The 21,660-nt window shown below is 48.4% G+C and overlaps 1 long non-coding RNA gene across 1 annotated transcript; it reads left to right on the forward strand.

Annotated features, from left to right (window-relative positions):
• Positions 1–669: 669 nt before the first annotated feature.
• LOC135321466 (uncharacterized) lies at positions 670–20,590 on the forward strand. The gene is made up of 3 exons (XR_010381180.1): positions 670–748; positions 5,296–5,426; positions 19,959–20,590. It is a non-coding gene; the product is annotated as an uncharacterized LOC135321466 (long non-coding RNA).
• Positions 20,591–21,660: the final 1,070 nt, after the last annotated feature.

The following is a 21,660-nucleotide window of genomic DNA, read 5'->3' on the forward strand; positions in this document are numbered from 1 at the left end:
ATTTCCAAGAGAGACAGCTCGGGCTAGACTCAGAACTGCACTCCAGCCCTTTGCCACATCCCACTGACCAAAGCAAGTCTCAAAAAAAGATTAAAGACAAACAAATGAAAAACAATAAAGTGGGGGGAGGGCACAGCTCAGTGGTAGAGCACATGTTTAGCACGCACAAGGTCCTGGGTTCAATCCCCTGTGCGGCCAGTATAAAAACATTAGAAACAAAGCAAGTCTCAGGCCAAGGCAGGTTCACTGGCAGGGAAGCTGAGTCTGCCTTCTGATGTGAGATTGCGTCCCAGAGGACAGGGTGCTGGGAGCCCATCCTCTGGGACCACAGATGTCACACCACAGATGTCCCTGCTCATCAGACAAGTGGATCGCTCCTTCCAGGCCTGAGCACCAGGTTTTGGAAGTGATGTGAGTTGCAATCAGGAATGCAGCCTTAACGGGGCGCACTCGGGGCTATGCCCTGTCTGAAGAATGATAGGGACTGAAAATGTTCAGTTCCAGACTGAGAAGATCGGGCGACAACCTGAAAGCTGTCTTCAAACAATGAAGAGCTAGCCTGCGGAAGGAACACACTTGTTCTCAGTTCCCCTAGTATTTTCTGAGGGTTAATTATACACCAGGAACTGCGGTAGATGGAGAGACAAAAGTAGAATAAGGGAAGTTTCAGTAGCTCTCGGCTCAGCCAAAGGACAACCTTCGAACAAATGAAACACATCACTCCTAGCAAACAACTCCCCAGCCACAGGTGAGTCCCGAAGCTGGAAGTGCCCCCGCAGGGCGCCACGTGGGCCACGGGGCTCCCTCCTCAGGGGCCTTCCCGCTCTCAGCTCTAGAAGCCAGTCTTACACGTGGCTGTTTGATTTGCGGGGACGCGTCAAGCTTGCTCCGCGCTCGCGGACATGTTCGGGCTCACAGAGCTCCAATCAGAGGCGAAACCGCCGGGGTTCAAACCAGCCCCGAGCTGCTCGGTGTTTAGCAAACTGCTCTCTAACGCTGCAGCGTGAAAAAGCAGATGGCGAGGGACCTCAGATCATGCGGGACGGCCAGGTAAACTGGAAGCGAGACAGAGGCTGCGGGTGCCGCGCTGTGCAGCCACACAGTCTCGGCCCATCAACCACAGACCCAGACAGAGCGTCCCTGCGTTCCTGAGTTCTTAGTAGACCCATTGCTGCCCTGCGGCTGGTGCGGGGCTTCTGTGTCAAGGGTCAGGGCGTCACACGGAGCTGTTTCTGTTTCCTTCCAAACACAAGACACTCCTGAAACTCAAGGAATTCTCGGTGGGGACGGCGGTGGTCACAGCAGGCGCTGCAAGAATGGCACCGGCTGGGGATGCTGTCCGTGAAAGGGGACAGTCTCCTTTCTGCTGAGAGCCCTGAGACAGGGTTCCTTGGCTCTCAGAAGTCGTGGAAACGCAGAACCAGCAGGCCACGGTGACGCATTAGGGCGAGACCTTTTGTGGCCAGCTGGACAGGGCTTTGAGTTTGCAAAACTGTGAGGCTCTGGGAAGAAAGTGCAAACCTGCACCAGGGCCAGGCGCAGCGGCGTCCCCTCGGAGAACAGAGATGCCTTCCTGTTTAGGGCTCTGTTTAGGTTCAGCCGTACTGAACCGTCTGGTGATTAGGGTGGACTGACCAGGAGAGCGCCCCAAGCCCCCGGAGAAGAAGTAAGCCGCGGAGAAAGGAGGAGTCACCAGGCCACCAGGACGCAAGGCTCTCGCACAGGGTGGATCAGAGACACCTCTCTCCCTGCAGCGGGGAAGCTGAGCGCAGTGGGGAGTCAAGTCAAGCCCGTGTGAGCACAGGGCACCCCCTCCGCTCAGCGGTGGCATCAGCTTCCTTTGAAAAACCCCTCTGGCCTGTGCGAGGTCCTAGAGTAAGCTCGGCAGGGGACCGCTCATTCCCCACCACAAGGCCTGTCCTCCGGGTGGCAGAAGCAGTGACCCCCACCCACTCCGGCCAGGGGACAGCATTCCTCCCTCAGCGGTGCCTTTGGGAGCAGCCTCGGGGGAGTGAGGCGTGAGCAGGGCTGGGCGGGCAGGAGCAGCGACAGGTGCGGGCTTTCCTGCCAGCATGGCCAGAGGAGTGGTCGGGAGGTAGCTCTGACTGTTAAGTCGCGGCCGTTGGGGGCCGCACGTTCATCGCCTGACTCCCAGGAGAAGAGCCCTGACTGGCAGCCGAACGCCAGTCCCCGTGGACTGAATCCTCCCGCTCTGGCTGACGACCAGCAACCAGCCTGCTGTCACCGAGTGCTGGACTGGGAAGAGGTGCCAGGCCTGTGCCACCTCCAGCAAGTCGTGGACACGAGGCTGCTACGCGGGCGACTCTGGGAGCAGCTGCACAGAAGAGCACATTCTGTGTGATTGTGTGTGCGTGGACTCGGGGGGCCTAGCGGATGCAGTGGCAGGAAGTAGACCAGCGGCCGCTCGGAGCAGGGACGGGGCCGAGGCTGATCGGGAGGAGCTCGGGGAACTTTCAAGGGGTGCTGGGGTATTTCCTATTATCACTGTGGCTGTGGTTACACTGCTATGAATTGGTCAGAACTCATCGAAATCATCCTGAAAATGAATGCTTTTGTTGTATGTAAGTTATATCTCAATAAAATTGACTGTTTCAAGTATGAGGCACCCTGCCCAAGCAGGTAAAGACGGGTTTCGGCTGATTCCTAGGACTGGACATGGGGTGGGAAGGAGAGTCAGTGGCAGTCAGCCCAGCACAGCTTCGTTCCCGTGGAAGGACGTGCGTGAGAGCCACTTGCCAGCTCGCCCTCCGTCCCTCCTGTTGCCTTCCAGCCCTTACTATTTCTAAATGCTGTTGGAATGACGAAAGCAGAGAGGTGTGTGGCTGCTCTGCTGGCCCATCCATCTTCTCTCCCCGGACACCAGGCCGCCCTGGGCTGGGGCCTCCTGTCATTTCACTGTACATCACTTCCAGTCTCTACCCTGAGACCCTGTATCAGTTTCTCAGGATGTCTCTGCAAAGTACCACAAACCTGACGGCTTAGAACAGCAGGAAGGTGACCTGTCACAGTTCAGGGGGCCAGGAGTCCAGGATCAGGGCTGGTTCCTCCTGAAGGTCTGACAGAGAAGCCATCCAGGCCTCCCCCCAGCTGTCAGGGGCCTGCAGCCCTTGGGGTCCTTGACCCACGGACACATGGCTCCAGTCTCGGCCCCGCATCCCCATTGCCCTCTCCTCTGTGCTCCTCTGCATCCTCCCCCCATTGCCCTCTCCTCTGTGCTCCTCTACATCCTCCCCCTTACAAGGGCGCTGACTCAGGGTGGGGCGGGCAGGCCTCACCCTCAAGCCAAGATGATAATCACATGTGCAGAGACTCTATTTCCAAATAAGGTCCCTTTCTGAGGTTCAAGGTGGACACAGATTTTGGGGAGATATTATTCAACTGACTACACCCCAAAATTCTATCTCCAGTCCCAGTCCCTCTCTGGAGCTCCAGACACCAGGATTTCTCCTCAGAACATTCAGAAGAATCTCAAATACCTCCTGCTTCAACCAGACTCAACTGTCCTTCCCGAGCCTCGCCCGCCCACAAGCACGCTCATTCCAGCAACAGGCCACCCCTTCCAGCTGCTCGGGCCACAGACTGAGCAAACACACCAAACACACCAGCCAAACCCCTGAGCTCCCTCCTCAGGACGGAGCAAAATCCTGTAACTCAAACCCAGGGCTTCTCATCCCGCCTGCCGACCCCCTGCACCAGTGCCGTCATCTTCCAAGCGCCTCCCGCCTTCCACGATCTGTTCTCTTCTCAACAGACCAAGCGGGCCTTTTACAACTATTCGAGGCACGTCTGCATTCTGTTTGAAATCCTCCAGGACACCCCCACGGCTAGCCTGCATCCTGACTGGGACCCACAGGGCCGGCCTCTCCCTCCAGGCCTGCCCAGCTTTGTGTCCTGCCCCTCCCTTGGGACCCTGATCTGGGCTTTTCCTTGAGTTTGTGCAGCACATTCTTGATTTAGAACCTCCATCCTTGGGATTCCTCTGCCAAGAATGCAGCCCCCAGACATGCGTGGGCGGGCCCCTCCCTTCCATAGGCGTCCACTCCGAGGCCACTGCTCCCCTGACTACCGAACGGCAGTCTCTTCCCAGCTCCAGCCCCATTTCTGGGTCCAGCCCTGCCTGGTCTTCCTGCAGTGGCGTTGGCCCGTCTGTGGCCGCTGGTGCGCATGCCCCAGAAAGAAGTAGCCTGCCACTCTGCTCCTGCCAACGCCGGGACATCGGGACAGGGCCTCACATGCGCAGGTGTTTCAGAAATACTTGCTGAGTTGACGAATGAATGAATGAGGCAGTGACTGGTGTGGAAAAATTTTTAAAGACTGGGTTTTTTTAAAACGCATATCTCATTTCTGCAGCAATCTCTAGACCTGATCTTGTATCAACCGCTCGCTGGTGCACAGATGGGGAGATCACCGCAGTGTGGGGCAAGTCGATTTTGTAATTTGTCATCTCAAAAGGGGAAGAGGTTTTAACATGAAAGAGAGAGTGGGTAGCCTTTGTGTGGGACACTTATGCGAAGCTTGGCAGGGCCGGGCAACTTCCTTTCCAATTCCTCTCCACCCCAGACCCTCGCTTACCACCTTGCCGGGACCACAGGGACACAACATCATCTTGTCCAGTGAAGATTCTTAGTTTGACAGATACACGGACGCTCTGGTCACTGGACAAACATGTTTCGGGGAAGTGAATGGAATCCCACGTTGGGCTGTATTACTTTTGGACTTCCTTTTTTTTTTGGAGGTGGGGGAGGTAATTAAGTTGATTTATTTATTCAATTTTTTTTAAACGCAGGTACTGAGGATTGAACCCAGGACCTCGTGCATGCTAAGCACACGCTCTACCACTGAGCTACACCCTCCCCACCTCTGGATTTCCTTTTAAAGTTGAAATTCCCCCTCAGTTAAATTATTAACAAGCACAAGCCTAGGACATGAAAGGACATGACCAAGAGGACATGGGTGGGGTGGGTGAGGACATGGTGACAGAGACACCAAAACACAGGTCTTGACTGGACTGGGACACAACAGAGCCACGCGGACCCCGGAGTTAGACCAGCATCTCATTCCTGCTTATTAACCGGGAGACGTGTGTCAGCTGCCTGCTCTGTCTGGGCCTCCGCTTCCCCGTGTGTGACGCCTGGGCGTGCGGCCACCCCGCAGGGAAGCGCTTGACAGGTAGTGGACGTTAAAAAGTGAAGAGCTCAGAGGCAGAGGGACCGACAGGCTATGGCTAAGTCATCTTGAGAGGTTAATGACAGATCTAATTTTCTACTGATCCAGGCTGTCAGAAGACTGCTAGACTCCCACTGAGCGACGGAGCTGCAGCTCCAGACTGTCGCCGCAGACCCGAGGCTGCGGGTGCCTTTGGGAGCCATCTCTCTAGGAAGTTTGCAGGAAGATGACTCATTCAGGTACGAGGTTTGCAGGCGCCACCACCATGTCTGTCACTGCTTTACGTGCAGGAGCCCCCACAGGAGGAAGTGGGCATGGAGGAACAAGAGAAAAAGGGGAAAACAAATCAGCCAGCGCGGCGGGGGGCTGCCTCCTCTTCCTGCCACCTGGGGGAGGTGAAGCTAATTAAGGAGACCCCAGAGTTCCCATTATTTTGATTACCTGGCAGAGCCTAAAAACTTCCCCTCCTGAAGAGGGAAAAAGGAAATCCTTCACCTGCTCTTCCACGGGAGGAGGGAGACAGACCCAACTCTGGCTGCCATTCGAGGTCCTCCATGAAGGACCCACCCTCTCTGTCCCGTCAGACACCACATTCCGAGAAGCCCCGCTGCGATGAGTACCTTCTAGTGTTAGAATTCCTCCCCTCCCATCTCCCCACTCATCGGCTCTTCCCTGATCTTGGAGATCTGGTCCAACACTGGTGCCTACATCTGCTCTCGGCTTCCAGCCCAAAGCCATGGTTGACTCAGGCTCTCTTGGCAACCTTGTCTACCCAACCCTGGCCCCATGGAACGTCCTGCACACATGACCCAAAGCCACCTTGGTTCCCTGAAGATACCCTGACCTGTGGCCTCTGTCTGGAGGAAAGGGGAGAGTGGCACCCCCACCCCCGCCCATGATCCAGAGGCTCCTATTCTAAACCACACCAAGAGGTTGGTGTGGTCAACTACACCTGGCCCACCATTTCCATGGTCCCCAGATTCCTGGAGTGGAAGGTCCTTAGATGTATCAAGGACACCCAGTTGTTCCCAGGGACTCCGATTTCCCCACGCTGACCACTGCAAGGACACAGCTTCTTGTTAGGAAGGAGGGGTTTACCTGGCATCAGCCAGGCTGCAGCCTCTTGGCAGCTCGACCATCAGTTCACTCCTGAGTCCAGCCGACCCTAACTTGGCTCTACCTCCTACCCTGAGGGACGCCGCCTTGTGCCACATGCTAGGGGGGTCCATGTTAGACAGGATGCATTGCCTCAGGGAGACCTGCAGCATCAGATGGTACCCAGAAAGTTCAATTTTTAAACTAACTCTCCCAAGTGATTCTGATGTTAGCTCAACTTGAGAGCCACTGAACTAAATGACGTTTGTTTTCCTTCAAAATGTAAGTCTCAGACTAATCCTTGTACCTTACACGTTTTCCATGGACAGCAGTGTTTATTGATATAAGCAACTGATCCGAAATTACTACTTTAATCCTAAAGGTTTTAAATTTCAAAATATCGTATCTTAGTAGTTTGTATTTCCAACATTTTACTGGCAACTCCTCCTCCCCCCATCCTTTGTGCAATTATTTGCATATACTTTATTCTACATATGTTATAAGCCCTATTTCTATTTTTGATTTAGTCAACAATCTTTAAAAAACCTAATTATAAGAAAAATACTTCAAACATTTCCTTTATTTTCACGCCTTCTGGCGCTCTCCACTCCTGGTATAGACCCAAATTTCCACCTGGTTTAATTCTCTACAGCCTGAAGATCTTTGTGCAACATTTCTTGTAGCACAGGTCTGTTCATAATGTGTTACCTCGGCTTATTTGTCTGAAAAGGTTTAATTTTTGCTTTCAGTTTTGAAACATATTTTGACTGGGTAGAGCATTTTGGGTTAAGACTTTTTTTCCTTTCAGTTCACTCATGGTTTCGCACCATTACCTTCTGGCTTGCAGAGTATCTGACAAGAAATCCACTGCAGCTGATGTTTTAGTCTGTATGTAACGCTCCCCCCCAGATGCATCCCATACTTTCTCCTTGCCTTTGGTTTTCAGCGGTTCAGTTATGATACGTCTAGGTGGATTTTTTTTCAGTTTGGGGGTTTATCTTTGTGTTTATACTGTTGGGACTCTCTAAGCTTCATGGATCTGGAGTTTGTTGTGTTGCACTATTTTTGGAAAATTCTTAGCCATCATCTCTTTAAATTTCTCTTGTTTTACTGTCTCTTATTCTGGGGCCCCAATTGCATGTGTTAGATTGTCTGATCTTGTCCCAGAGCTCTTGGGTGACCTGTTTTTTCAGTCCTTTTTTCTTTTTGTGTGTCACTTTATATGGTTTCTCTTGACCTGTCTTCAAGTTCATTTAGCTTTCCTCCGCTGAGACTAGTCTGCTGGTAAGCCCGCCAAAAGAATTCTTTGTTTTATATCATTTCTTTAAATTTGTAGCATTCCTATTCGTCTCTCTCATAGTTTCTGTCTCTCTGCCGAAACTTCTCATCTGTTTATGCATCCTATATACCTTTTTCTCTAGATCATTTAATATATTTATCATGGTTATGTTGAAGTCCCTATCTTACACTTCCAAGAACTGGGTCACCCCTAGATCTGGTTCTTTTGGCTGTTTTATCTGTTGGCAATGATTTGGTTTTACTTTGCTTTGCTTTTTACAGTATCAACTTTGGATTAACTGCTGAAAACCATGCATAAAGAAAGAGTAGATAAAAAGAATATGAAAACAAATATGTGTATGTTTCTATATGACTTAAATATTATGCTGTACACCGGGAACTGACACAACATTGTAAACTGACTATACTTCAATAAAAACATAATTTTAAAAAAAAGAGTAGAGACCAAAGTAAGTAATTTTTATGCTCATAAAATATCATTTTATGTGTGTTTCCAGAGGCGAGGAGGCTGTCTACCCAGCCAGGAGTTGAGCTGGGTTTGAGGGCTTTTTCGGCTTTAACCATTGCTTTCAGTGCCCCCACAGGCCCCCAAAGCGTCTAGGCTGCCTCAGCTTACAGCAGATAAAATGCTGGTGGGGTTTCTCAGTGTTCCTGCTCCAGCTTCTATGCTCAGCCACTCCTGGATGCCTGTGCCAGCCAGAGGCTCTGAGGTCCTCTCTCCTGCACTTGCCGCCCCTGCAGGAAGAGGCAGCTGTTGCTTATTACAGGTGCTCAGCTCCTGATGGCCGAAGGAGGGATTTTCTGCTGTCCTGAGTCCTAGGTAAGCCCTATGAATCTGGGCCTCCAGGTAAGGTTTTCAAAGCATTCCTGCCCCTCCTTCTCATGGAAGCCCCACTCTGCCTTATGTTTGTGGTTGGTCTCAGCTGAGAGGAAGTTCCCTGTCTTGCCCCCAGCAGCAGTGGACGCTTGTGCTTGTCCTGGAATGAGAGGTTTAACTCCTCTTCTCAGTAGCCCAAGGCTACACCACCTTTCCCCCAGTAACTATAAGATTGTTTACTATGTCTGTGAGTCTGTTCCCAGTGTTCATAGCAACACTATTTACAACAGCCAAGACATGGAAACAACTTAAATGTCCATCAACAGATGACTGGATAAAGAAGAGGTGGTATATTTATACAATGGAATACTACTCAGCCATAAAAAAGAATAAAATAATGCCATTTGCAGCAACATGGATGGACCTGGAGATTGTCATTCTAAGTGAAGTAAGCCAAAAAGAGAAAGAAAAATACCATATAGTATCACTCATATGTAGAATCTAAAAAAAGGAAAAAAGAGGACACTAATGAACTCATCTATAAAACAGAGCCCTGCTTTTTTATTCATGTATTTCCCTTTCTCTGCTTCTGAGCACACAGCAGATTCCAATCCTCCATCCGAGTCACTGCATGACTTACTTTGGTTAACACAGCATGACCGGAGGAGATTTGTCATACTTCCATGCAAGTCCTTCAAGTTCCAGGCTCAGTTAGCCCCACTCTCTCTCCTCCCCATGGGGCTCCAAATGGGGGAGTCCTGTCAGCTTGCCCCCCGAGCGAGGGCAGCATTGGGCAGACCGGGGGTGGACGTGGCTCTGGGTGAGGAATGAGGCTGTTATCGCAGCCAAATCTAGCCTACCTAATCCAGTCTACGGCTGGTTTATCCTAAGTGACAGGTTTGGAAAACTCAAAAGGTAAATAAACATTTCCCCAAAGAGAAATGGTCTAAAATTTTCTCAGCTTCTTAGGACACTTCTTCAAGAGACGTGTTTCGATGGCTTGAATGGCAGGGTGACCTTAGTCCTTTCCTGTCCCCTGAGGAGAGGGGGCCCCACACCGTCGCGGTTATCAGCGATGCACACAACTCTGTACCACGCCTGGGTGCCCGTCTCTGACCCAGCAAGGTGCTGATAGGCGCTTGGCAAGAACCACCTGCTGCTTCTCCCACACAGCTGTGAGGAGGAAACACCGCGAACGAGAACAGGGAGGGAACTTACCCACGGTTACATTACTTAGCCAGGAAACAATGAAACTAGGATCAGAACCCAGGGCCACCTTCTGCTCTTAGTAAGCGGAGCGTTTACGACATGCCCATCTCTCTCTACCCACGTCCTCCATCCGGGAGCCCCACTGTCCGGAGACGCTGACTTTCTACCAGTGGCCCCGAGCTCACCGTTAACGTCCACATGGACTGCCCGGGAATAACAAGCCTTGACCGGGGTGGGCTGAGCTCGTAGGCCAGCTACCTTAGAGGCCAAGGTGAGCAGCAAGACAGTGGAGGCGCGTCGGGAGCCTGCTGTGTGCTGCGTGCTGCTTCCTCACTCAGCGCTCACAACCTGTACGCAAACTAGGTGTGAGCTCCATCTTACAGATGCACAACCTGGGGCTTGGAGAGAGACCAAATAACTTGGCCGTGATATATTTAATGCATATCAAGATTAGATTTGTTTTTTGCTTAGCTATTTTAAATTTTGCTTGTTTTACTTTTTATTGAAATATAGTCAGTTTACAATGTTGTGCCAATTTCTGGTGTACAGCATCGTGTTTCAGTCATCCATACACACACGTATATTCGTTTTCATTTTCTTTTTCATTATGGGTTACCACAAGGTATTGAGTAGAGTTCCCTGTGTGCTACAAAAGGACCTTGTTGTTTATCTATTTTATATATAGTAGTTAATAACTGTAATGCCAAACTCCTAATTTACCTTCCCACGCCCTTCCCCTCTGGTAACCATCAGTTTGTTTTCTATGTCTGAGTCTGTTTGTGTTTTGTAAATAAGTTCATGTGTGTCCTTTTTTTAGATTCCACATATAAGTGATGTCACATGGTATTTTTCTTTCTTTCTGGCTTACTTCACTTAGAATGATGATCTCCAGGTCCATCCATCAGAATTAGATTTCAACTCAAAACTGCACTTTATGTGACCCATGCTCCCCCCTCCATGATGGTGCAAGGTGTTACAGCCTTGGATTACAGGGAAGGCACATCTTTCTGGAGTTTGCTGGAAAGACCAGGTACCATGAGGGATAAGGCCGCGGGACACTGGGGAGGAGAAGTGCTGGAGAGGGGGCTGGAGGGCGCCCACCGCTCAGGGCCAGGCTCAGGCCTGGGCCCAGCTGCTCTGCCTCCCTCTCAGACTGCACTCAAACCATCAGAGAGTTTGGGTACTTTTAATGAGAAATCAGAAATTTAACCGTTTTGGTTTTTTTTTTAAATAAACTGATGAAGTTTCATCTTAGAAAAAGGCAATTTAACTGGTTTTCCCACCAATTCTATTCTCCCCTTGTTTCTGGACACATGGTCACTCAGCTGGGGAACAAACTTGCAGAAACCAGAGAATCAACTTGACTTCCATCATGGTTACTTCTAACTAAAGATCAGGAAATTATTGTTGTAGCTGAGACAAAAACTCCGCAAAATTTTATGTTAAGAAAACGCTCCTCCTCCTGCTTGCTCCAGGGTTCGTGTGCGCCTCCTCCAGTGGCATCAAGGGCGAGAGTAGGTTGTTGACCTCAGATCTTTCCTCTTTCTTAATGTGCCCGTTTACAGCTATAAATTTCCCTCGCCGCCCCGGTTTGGCTGCACCTCAGAAGCCTTGGCACATTGTGTCTTTTCACGCATCTCAGAGCATTGCCTGACTTCCCTTTTCAGTTCTTCTCTGACCTGTGGGCTAGTTAGGGCTGTGATTTTAAATTTTCACATATTTGCGAGTTCCTCCAATTTCTCCTGCTACTTACTCCTAATTTCATTCCGAAATAGCTGGAGAACATACTTTGCTTTGTTCCTATCCTTCTAAGTTAGTTGAAGGTTTTAGCCGAGCACGGGGCCTGTCCCGGGCAGCGCCGCGGGCGCCTTTAGGAGCGTGTGTCCCGTCGCCGAGGGCGTGCTCTGTGTCCGCCACATCTGGCTGTCTCACAGCGTTGTTTAAAGTCTCCTCCTTCCTTGTTGGTCTCTCGCTGGCTGTCTTACCATTATAGGTGGGGTATTAAAGTTCCCAAATATCATTGTTGAAATTTTTATTTTTGCCTTTATTGCTGCCAGCTTTTGCTCAAGAAATTCAAAGATGAACTTCATCTTTTTACTTTTAACTTATATCATTCTAATCAAAGTGGGTTTCTTATACATAGCATAGAGTTGGGTTCTCTTTTTAAATCAGTTCTGACAATCTGTTTTTTAATTGGTGTGTTTACACCACATTCAATATAATTGTTGATTCATTTGCCTTGGTGTTTACCATTTTGTTTTGTCTTTGCCTTCTATTTTTCATTCATCTGTTTCCTCCTTCCTGCTTTCTTTTGAATTATTTAAGTGGTTTATGACATTCTGTTTCTATTTATCAGTTATGATTTTTTCTGTATCATATCTCTTTGTATTATGTTTAGTGGTTGATTGAGGAATTACACTATACAAAGTTAACTTTTCATTGTCTACTTAAAAATCAGTATTTTAGTACTTGAAGGTGAATGGAGACACCTAACCCCCATATGCAGGTCCCTTTATTTCCTGCCTTTATAATTATGATGTGTAATCTATATATTACATACACTGAAAACTCCAACAGACTTTATTTTTTGTTTTTAATCATAAACATTTGTAAAAACTCAGGAGAGACTAGTCTGTTATATTTACGTACAGAATTACCACTTCTGATGTTTCCTTTACTCCTGGTTTTATTTATGTAGGTTTTTTTCAGTCGGGGGAGGTAATTAGATTTATTGATTCACTTAAACAAAGGTACCGGGGACTGAACTCAGGACCTCATGAGTGCTAAGCAGGCACTCTGCCACTGAGCTACACCCTCCCCCATCTCCTGGCTTTTCATGTTTCCCTTTGGTAGCACATCTCTCTTGTCTGTAAAACTTTCTTTAGCAATTCTGTTGGAGCAGGTCCCTTACCAGTAAATGTTCTATTTTTCCTTCTTTTGAGAATATCTTTATTTCACCTTTACTCCTGAAGGACACTGTCACTGGATACAGCATGGTCTCTAATGAGAAATCTGAATTCTTTTGAATCTTTGTTCTGCTGTAAGTAACGCACGTTTGCTCTCAGGACTTTTTCCTCTAGTTTTCAGCAGTTTATGATGTCTTTAGAATATGGTTTTGGTCGGCGGGGGGGGGGGGTTATCCTGTTTGCAAGTTGCTAAAGTTCTTGATTCTGCAGGTTTATGTGCCTTGCCAGATTTGGAAAGTCTTGTCATTATTTCTTCAAATATTTTTCCTGTATTTTTCCTTCAAACATTTTTCTCTTTCTCACCAATTTCTGGTATCCTAGTGATGCAGATGTTAGCCTTTTTAGTAATACCTCACAGTTCCCTGGCTCTGTGTTTTTTTGTTTTTTCAGTGTCTTTTCTGTTTTTCAAATTAAATAATTTCGTAGGTCTGCTTTCAAGTTCACTGACTCCTTCCTCTGTTATCCTTGTTCTGCTATTGAACCCATTCAGTAAGTATCTTATTTCCTTTTTTGAAAGTTTCAGTTCTGATTTCCACTTAGTTCTGCTTGATGTCTTCTCCTTCTTCGCTAACACTCTCTGTTTTTCCACCCAATTCAAGAAGCATTATTACAGCAGCTACTTTAAAGTCTTAGTCTGAAGATGACACTTATTAATGGAATTGCATTTTAAATGTTTTCAATGTGAAAGTTCCCAAATCTTCTGTTTAAAGGTAAAATTTAACTAACAAGAGCCCCCCACCTCTGAGCTACCTTATTAAGCAGAATTTAGCTCATACAAGTGTGGCTGAACAGAGGCTGATGGACAAGGATACCTACAGTGTGATTGTTATTACATAACAGAACACACGTTTAGCTTACAGATAAATTATTTCTAAAACCGCAGAGGCCAAACCACAGTGGAAAATTCAGCTACTCTGGAGAGAAATAGCAAGATTATCTTCTGCAAAGTTTCCTATTCAGGTATGCCTTCTAAGGTGGCCTATATTTCTAACGCTTCTTAAAGCCCACGTCATGAAGGAGGCATTAGTCTCTATGAAAAAAAAATCTATAATTTTGGAAAGAGTTTGCCTCTTTGGCTCTGTATTCAGTCTCACAGACAGGCTTTAAATACTAGTGAGATGTTTAAAATATTTCACAGGACTACAGATTTCACTTCTTTTTCAATATGCAAATCAACCTCAGAGAATTCTGAAGATTTTTTAATCATTTTTTCAAGAATTACTTGGGTTAAGGAATAGACATCACCTATAAAAATATGTATTTATATTCATATTTATATTTATATATAGAACCCAGCAGACCGTCCCTGGCCCAGCTGTGAGAATGCTGGAATGCAAAAGGCCACGCACATCCCTGCTTTGGGTTCTGTGATCTCAGAACTGGGCTAGGGAAAATCTGCTGGGTTCTACATCCTGAGGCAAGGCGTTCATGAGATCACTTTGTCCACCACCAAGAGCAGCTGAGGCGATTTCTTCCCAGGGAGCGTTCGTGACTAACTGCTCCAGACAAGTCGGCCACTGGCAGAAGTGACAGCAGGGCTGTGTGTGGTGGGTCACTGCGGCAACATTGGCTGACAGCGCACTCTCCCCCTGGTCCAAGAACCAGTGGCCAGTGAGCCCAGCAGCAGCGTCACTTCCCTCCACGGAGACCCAAGCCCCGCGCGGGCCCACGCTCCCTCCCAGGGGCCGGCACTCCAGCCCGTCCTGATCCTCCCGGCCGGCCCCCCTCTCCGCTCCACGCCTTCTCCTGACCCACTTCTCTCCTCGCTCTCTCCCTTGTTGGTCTCCTGTGCCCTCCCTCTCTCCGTCTGTACTTGACCGTAACTAATCAACGGGCTGTTTCTTTCTTACACAGCTGGCCAGTTTAAACAGTGCTTCCACTCTCTGAGCCCTCTGGTTTCTCAGCAGAAAAAAAATTTTAAGGTTCTCTGCTGTTTCTTAGGAGATTCATTGCTAAATATTTTTATAAGCCTGTGGCAATGGGTTTTTTTGGGGTTTTGTTCTGTTTTGCTTTCGGGGCTTTTTTCTTTCTTCAGAGAAATGGAAATAGCTGCAGATAAATTGCACCTCCTGCCCCGGTGGGAGCCTGACGAGGCTCGCGGGGTGAATGACCTAGTTTGACTTGTCGCCACTACGAGGCGTGGCGTGTAGGTGATGTTATTTCAAATACCCAAATACGAACAGAAAACCTGAAGCAGCCTAGGCAGGTGGGGCCTGGGGAGGTAGGGCTGCTGCTAACACACGGACTTCAGCAATTCCTCTCAGTAGTTCCGAGCAGACTCAGCGAGGACAGAGCTCACAGCTGACGTTTTCCAGAGCCTGCCGGCCGCTTTCTGCACGAGGGGCCGTGCCCCCCGCCCCGCGGCCTCGCCTTCCGGGCAGCGGCCCGGCACGGCCAGCGGGGCGCTGGGTCCAGCAGCCTCCCCCAGAGCAGTTCTCAAAGGACAACTGTTCTCTTTGAATTTTGGACCTTGATTATATGTTATAGGGGGCAAAACGTGGCCGTGCTGAGAGGGGGGGCGGCACCGCAGGGTCCAGAACTCTGCTGCTTTGACTTCGGCCCAGAAGTCCTTCTTTCAAATAGGACCGCTGCCGAGGTCCCGTGAGCATTCATTCTTTATTACGTTTATTTGCTATTTCACCTAAAATGCATTTTCCTGAGGCTCGTTTGAACACCTGATGTTGACACCTATTCTGCTTTAGCCCTTAAACTTTTTTAATTTTATGTTTAATGGAGGCACTGGGGATTGAACCCGGGGCCTCACGAATGCTAAGCACGCCCTCTACCACTGAGCTTCCCTCCCCTCCAATTTCTGAAAAAAAAAATCTGTTTGACTTAGTACGTAAACCTCAGAATATTTTGGTCATCAACTTTCTCGAAAATGTCTAGATTTCATTAAATAGTCATTTGGTTTCAAGGTAATGGATGGGTCAGTGAAGCCATTTAAATGTTCATTTACCACGATTTACCTTGATTATATACGAACCCTTTCTCCAGGGATAGAGTACAACCAAAGAAAAGCACTACGGCTTCAATTTTTGAAAGAATTACATTTCAAAAAGTTCACTAGGAAGTGAGTGGGTTAACACCCATTCTTCTGTAGGAATGCAGTGTAGGAAGTAAGGTGCTGGCCTCCCGGCCGGTTCCTCTCCCAATTTACTGTCTCAGCCCTGCCTCCTGCTCCGAGGCTTTGCAGGCAGATACCGGATTGCCCTTCAGACGCAGCATTCTGTACACGGTCACAGTTTTCCTGAAAGATCATAGGCAGCTATGAAAGGTTGTTGCCTAAACTTTATTTAAATTCCAGTGGAGTAATCCAAATTGTGAGAAATCACGGGAAGTGGCACAGAGCAGGACAACTTCAACAAAGTCTGAGGTAAGAGTGCAAGTGCGCTGAGCCTTCCTCAGATGCCAGCACAGCCACGTGCGCCTGCGCCAGGTGGCCTGGGAGAGTCAGGGGTGTCCTCGGACACACTGCTGACTAACAGGTGCAGGGCCGGGTTCCAGTCTCCGCAGAGTCAGTAAAGTGGAAGTTCACAGAGGCCCCTCCAGAAGTGAGCTCAGGGCCCCTCTCCTACCCACCAAGAGAGCACAGTTCCCTTTTCACACTGTTCCTGCCTCCCCTCCCCATCTCCACGTGCCTCCCACCACGTTTATAGCCTCCAGTTCTTTAAAAACCATAACATTATATAAAGTGATTGTAACAGGTAATCCTTCAGTTTATAACACATAGAGAGGTAGAAACAGCATAAAAACATGGGGAGAAGAGGGACCAGAGCTGTACAGCAGAGACGCTTCTGCATCTCAGTGGAAATAATTTAGTACAAAACTAAAAAAGATTCTCATGAAGTGAGAAGTACAGTGTGAACCCTAGAGCAACCACTAAAAAATAACTTTAAAAATACCGTGCTGGTACACAGGAAGCTTGTTAAGAGAGCAGATCCTCAGAGCTCTTGCCACAAGAAGAAATCTTTTTTATTGTATCTACATGAGCTGAGGGATATTAACTAAACCTAACTGTAGTAATTATTTTACAGTATATGTCCATCAAACCATCCTGCTGGCCTTAGCACTTCAAATTTACATAGTGATATATGTCAATTATTTCTCAATAAAACTGGAAAACATACAAACACACACACAGACAGTGAAAAAGTAAGGAATTAAATCGTTATATTAGAAAAGACTCACTTAATATGCAGAAGAGAGCAGTAAAGTAAGAACAGAGGAAAAAAACACATGACACATATAAAAAGCAACAAATGTAAACTGCAGCCATAAACTGTATCAATAATAACACTAAATGTGAGTGGATTAAACAGGTCAATCAAAAGGCAGCGGCTATCACTGAAGAAGTCATACACTGAAAAAAAAAAAGATCCAACTACATGCTGTCTACAGCAGACAAACTTGGATTCAGAGATACAAATAGGCTGTAAGGAAAAGGCAGATCACGCGAACAGCCGCCATAAGAACAAGAAGAGCTACACTAATGTCAGGCAAAGCGACGTTAAGACAGACCAAAACTGCTAGAGAGAAAGAGGGACATTTTATACTGATAACAGAGTCATCCATCAGGAAGACCTAACAATCACATATATGCACCTAACAACAGAATTCCAAAATACAGCATTTGGACAGAATGAGAGAACTGAAGGAACAGATAATTAAACAACAAGAGCTGGCGATTTCAATACCCTACTTTTAATAATGGATGGAACAATGAAGAATAAGATCAACAAGGAAACAGAAAACTTGAACGACACTATTAACCAACTAAAACCCTGCCTAATGCAGCAGAATACACCTCCTTCCACGCACGTCAAACATGCTCCAAACGCAAACCCAAGGCGCAGTGCGATACCGCTTCCCACCCGCTGCAGTGGCCACACTGAGAGAGAGAGACGAGCGGGGGTGGGGCTGTGGAGAAACTGGGAGCCTTGTGCACTGCTGCTGAGGATGTAAAATGGTGCAGCTACTTCAGAACACAGTTCGGCAACTCTTCAAAATTCTGAACAAAATTTCTGACTTAGAAATTCCACTTCTGTGTCTGCACCTAACAGAAGAGAACACACACGTCCTCACAAAAACTTGTGTGATTATTGTGTGAATATTCTTACCAGTGCTACTCGTAACAGCAAAAAGTGGAAACAACCCAAATGTCCATCAGTTTATAAACGGACATATTAAATATGGTATTCCATTCAGTAGAATATTATTCAATAATAAAAAAATGAAGTAGTGACAGATGCTACGACATGGATGAAACTTTAAAACATTATGGTAAATGAAAGAAGCCAGTCATGGAAGAAAACTTACTATAGCATATTGGGGATGCTATACCGTTTATTGAAAATATCCAGAAAGGCAGTCTAGACAGACAGGAAGTGGCTGTCTTGGGGGAAGGCTGGAAGGGTGGGGAGAATGGAAAATGACTGCCAATGGGTATGAGGTTTTTTGGGGGTGACGAAAATGTTTCAGAACTGACTGCAGTGACGGTGGCACAACCCTGTGAATAGACTAAAAACTGCTGAATTGTGTATTTGACATGGGTGAGTTGTATGGTGTGCGAATATGTCAATAAGGCTGCTAAAATCCCTGCTGGAAAGTGACAGGGGCTGCACTGGGGCCTGGCCGGGTCTGCACGCACACCCTGACCTTCTTCTGGCCCCAAAGCTTGTCTCAGCTATTCCAGCTCACTGCCTGCCAGCCTGTTCTTTGGTGAGTCATGCCCAGTAACTGGGCATGGGACTGCAGGCTGCAGAGAAAATGTTTTAATTTTTCTGCATGGTTAGGGCTTTCTGAACAAATTTTACTGGGACCTGGGACAAACGACAGGGCTTGGAAGTTAATAGAGATTCACCTCTCTTGCGGTCTGTGCTTACATTTCAAAGGGGCTAGAGACGGAGGAGCCATGGACACGTCCCAGGAGTCTCTCCTCCTAGAGACATTTGATTACATTCCAAAGAGTAAGAACCCAGGAGCCTCCCTCTTTTCTTCACGGAGGATTACTTACATTGGGAAGATCAGTTCCTTTTGCTCTCTGCAGAAGCCTGCAGATTCTTATTTTCAGGGTTCCTCACCTACAGTACAGACGCAGGATGGGTACGGTGACATCAGTTTGGCCCTCACCACAGAAGGGGGAAAGCTAGAGTAGAGGAGACCAACCTGGTTACTGCTGTAAGGTAGGGAATCATCAGTCCCTGCCCAGGGCCTCACGTCTACTTTCAGAACAAGTAAACGTGGGTGTGGAAAACTTACAAAGGCATGACCACTCCTGGGCTGGGTTCCACCAGAATCGAGTCTGGGCCACTATACAGATTTCAGTCACAACTGAATGCAAATTACTACCGATCTGTCTGCAGGGAGCAGTGCACTGCTCAGACTCTGAACTACATCCCGGTTCTGCTGGTGTACAGACGCCCCAGGTTCTGCTCCTTTTGTTGGAAAAGGCAGAGGTCCCACCTCTGCAACTTGCACAACCCTTCCTGTAGAAGGAATAAATAATTCCCACTGAGCTGTTGGGAGCTTTACACAAGGAGCACCTACCACTGCAGTAAGGAGCTAATAATGACTGAAACAAGGTACCCGGCTCACGGGACCCCTGTCCTGCTGGGAGAACAGGCAGCGAACCGCCGAGGCTGTGCTCAGAAGCCACTTCTGTCTACTCTGAATGGCAGTTTATTTTAGTAACAGTTCCCACTGCAAGTCATTTTTTTTTTAAGAGGCGAGGTAAAAACCAGTGGGAATACATCTATAGTTTCTTAAAGTTCTCTGATGTGTACTGAACAGCCTTGCAGGCTGAGGCTTCGGGGGAGGAGAGGTCTTTATAAATATCAAATTTATCACAGTCTGAGCTCTGCCAAAGGAAGAAAGGCAGTTCAGTGGAGAACGGATAGTTTTTTCTACAAACGGTGCTGGAAAACTGAACATCCGTATGTAAAAAAAATAAATCTAGACACAGATCATATCCCTCTCATAAAAATTACCTCAGAATATCATAGAACTACATGTAAAACACAGTCCCTTAAAACTTCTTCAAAAAATAGGGGAAAATCCAGGTGAACCTTGGGTTTGGTGATGAGCTTTTGTACATAACACCAAAAGCACAATCCATAAAAGAAAAAAACTCGTAAACTGATCTTTAATCAAATATAAAACACCTTTCCTGAGAGCGACACTGACTGAACAAAATGACAAGCCACAGGTGGGGAGACAACATTCACAGAACACCTATCTTTGGATAAAGGACTCATACCCACAAATGTCAAATTTGGTCCCGCAAGGCCATTCAAGGCGATTCCTTGCACTGGCAGGTCCTGCCTGCGGTCAGTGTGTGGGTTCTGAGCGGCATCTCTGGTTCTCTCCCCTCCCTGCATCTACAGGGAACAGTGTTGCCAGTGCTCCTTGCAGTAGCAGGGTCACCTGAGGAGTCTGGGCAACGGGCTGCTTCACAGGAGACGTGGCCTTGAGGAGCAGGTGCAGGACAGCTGGGCGCTCCGCCTGCCGCCGCACCCTGGGTTGCTGCGGAGACACAGGCGCTCCCCGCGGCCAGCAGCCTGGGGCGGACCCACCAGCTGGCGGTTGGAAGACGGGGCCGACTGACCCGCCACAGGAGGCTGGCCGCCCGGGTCTGCGGTGGGGGTAACACAAGCGAAAAATACACCTACGGTGCGTTGAGCCGCCGGGATTTCACGCACCGTCTGGCTCACTCGCTGCTTGACCGTCTCGTCAAGCTACCATGAGGGTTAAATCAGAACACGCGGGTGCCTAGCGCAGTCCACGCACCGAACAGTCAGCCCAGCCGTGGTACCTGCCGGCCTTCTGCGCGCCGCAAGAAAGCCAGCGCGGTCCCGGGAGGAAGGGTGCGGCGGCCCCTCGCCACGGTCGCTCATCTCTCCCCATCTCCCCGGCGTGTTTCCCCTGTGGAGTCTGGGTGGGGCAGCTCCCGCTACCAAAGCCACAGGGAACGGGGCCCCTGCCTCCCCGCCGGCTCGCCGCCCGGGCGCGGGGTCGGCATCGGGAGGGGGGACGCCGGGCCCGGCGCAGCCGCGCGGGCGGCGGGGTCCGCGCCAGTCCCGCAGCCAGCGCCGGGCCGCCTCTCCTCCCATCTGCCCGTTCTCGCCGCCCGGCTCCCCGCCCTGTATCTTTCCGAGAAAGTCCGCTTCTGTCTGAGTTCGGGGCAGACTGAGCGTGTAGTCTGAGACCACGAAGGCCGACGGGAACCGGCGGGGGCTGCCGGGCGAGCAGCTGGCGGCGCCGACCCCACGGGCAGCCGGTCTCGGCCCGACCGCGGGGCCCAGGGCCGCGCGGCGGCGGTGAGGCGAGGGGCAGGCGGGTGGCGATGGCCAGTGGGCAGGCCCCCGCCTGGCAGAGCGTGCGTGAAGCCTGAGGCAGTGGGGACCGCCTTCTGCTAGAGAAGGGACACAAGATCACGACACAGAATCAGCTACAAGTGTAGAGACTCTGAACAGAAACAAAATCCCAACAAATTACAGATTGTTAAAATCTGACAAATAAACAGAAACATTGCAAAATACAGGAAAATATTTTCGTTAACTGCCTGACGTAGCTTTGTAGTACAGTTTTCCTACATTGTTTTAATGGCATCCCTTCTGATACCACATTTCAACCAGAATGACTTTTTAAAATACCTCTCTATGGAGATAAAAAATAAATTTACTTTAGAATGACTGATCAAGATGGTTTTGCAATTATTATTTTAAGAGTTTTATCGATTGATGAATTCATTTTGGAAATGTCATTCACCTGTTAGAACTGTCCAATTCTGGAAAACTTTTTCAAGTTCTTTTCTCACAGGAGTTTGGGATTTAGAGCATTTCAGATTTTCCTTCAGTGACTAGTAACATTTTAGTAACATATATGCTCTCTTGATTATTCATTCACCAGATTTTCATTTAGGCCCTTGTCCTAACGGCATATCATATTTTATGCTGTCTTTATCAATATTTTGTCAAATCATTAGTAAGTTTAAATGTTTTTACTGTGTTTACACGATGCACGCCTCTTCATTAATTGGATTATCGAGTAATACAAGAGCCTAATCATCATTTCTATGCAAAACTT

The sequence above is a fragment of the Camelus dromedarius genome, chromosome 6, assembly GCF_036321535.1.
Source record: "Camelus dromedarius isolate mCamDro1 chromosome 6, mCamDro1.pat, whole genome shotgun sequence".
NCBI lineage: Eukaryota > Metazoa > Chordata > Mammalia > Artiodactyla > Camelidae > Camelus > Camelus dromedarius.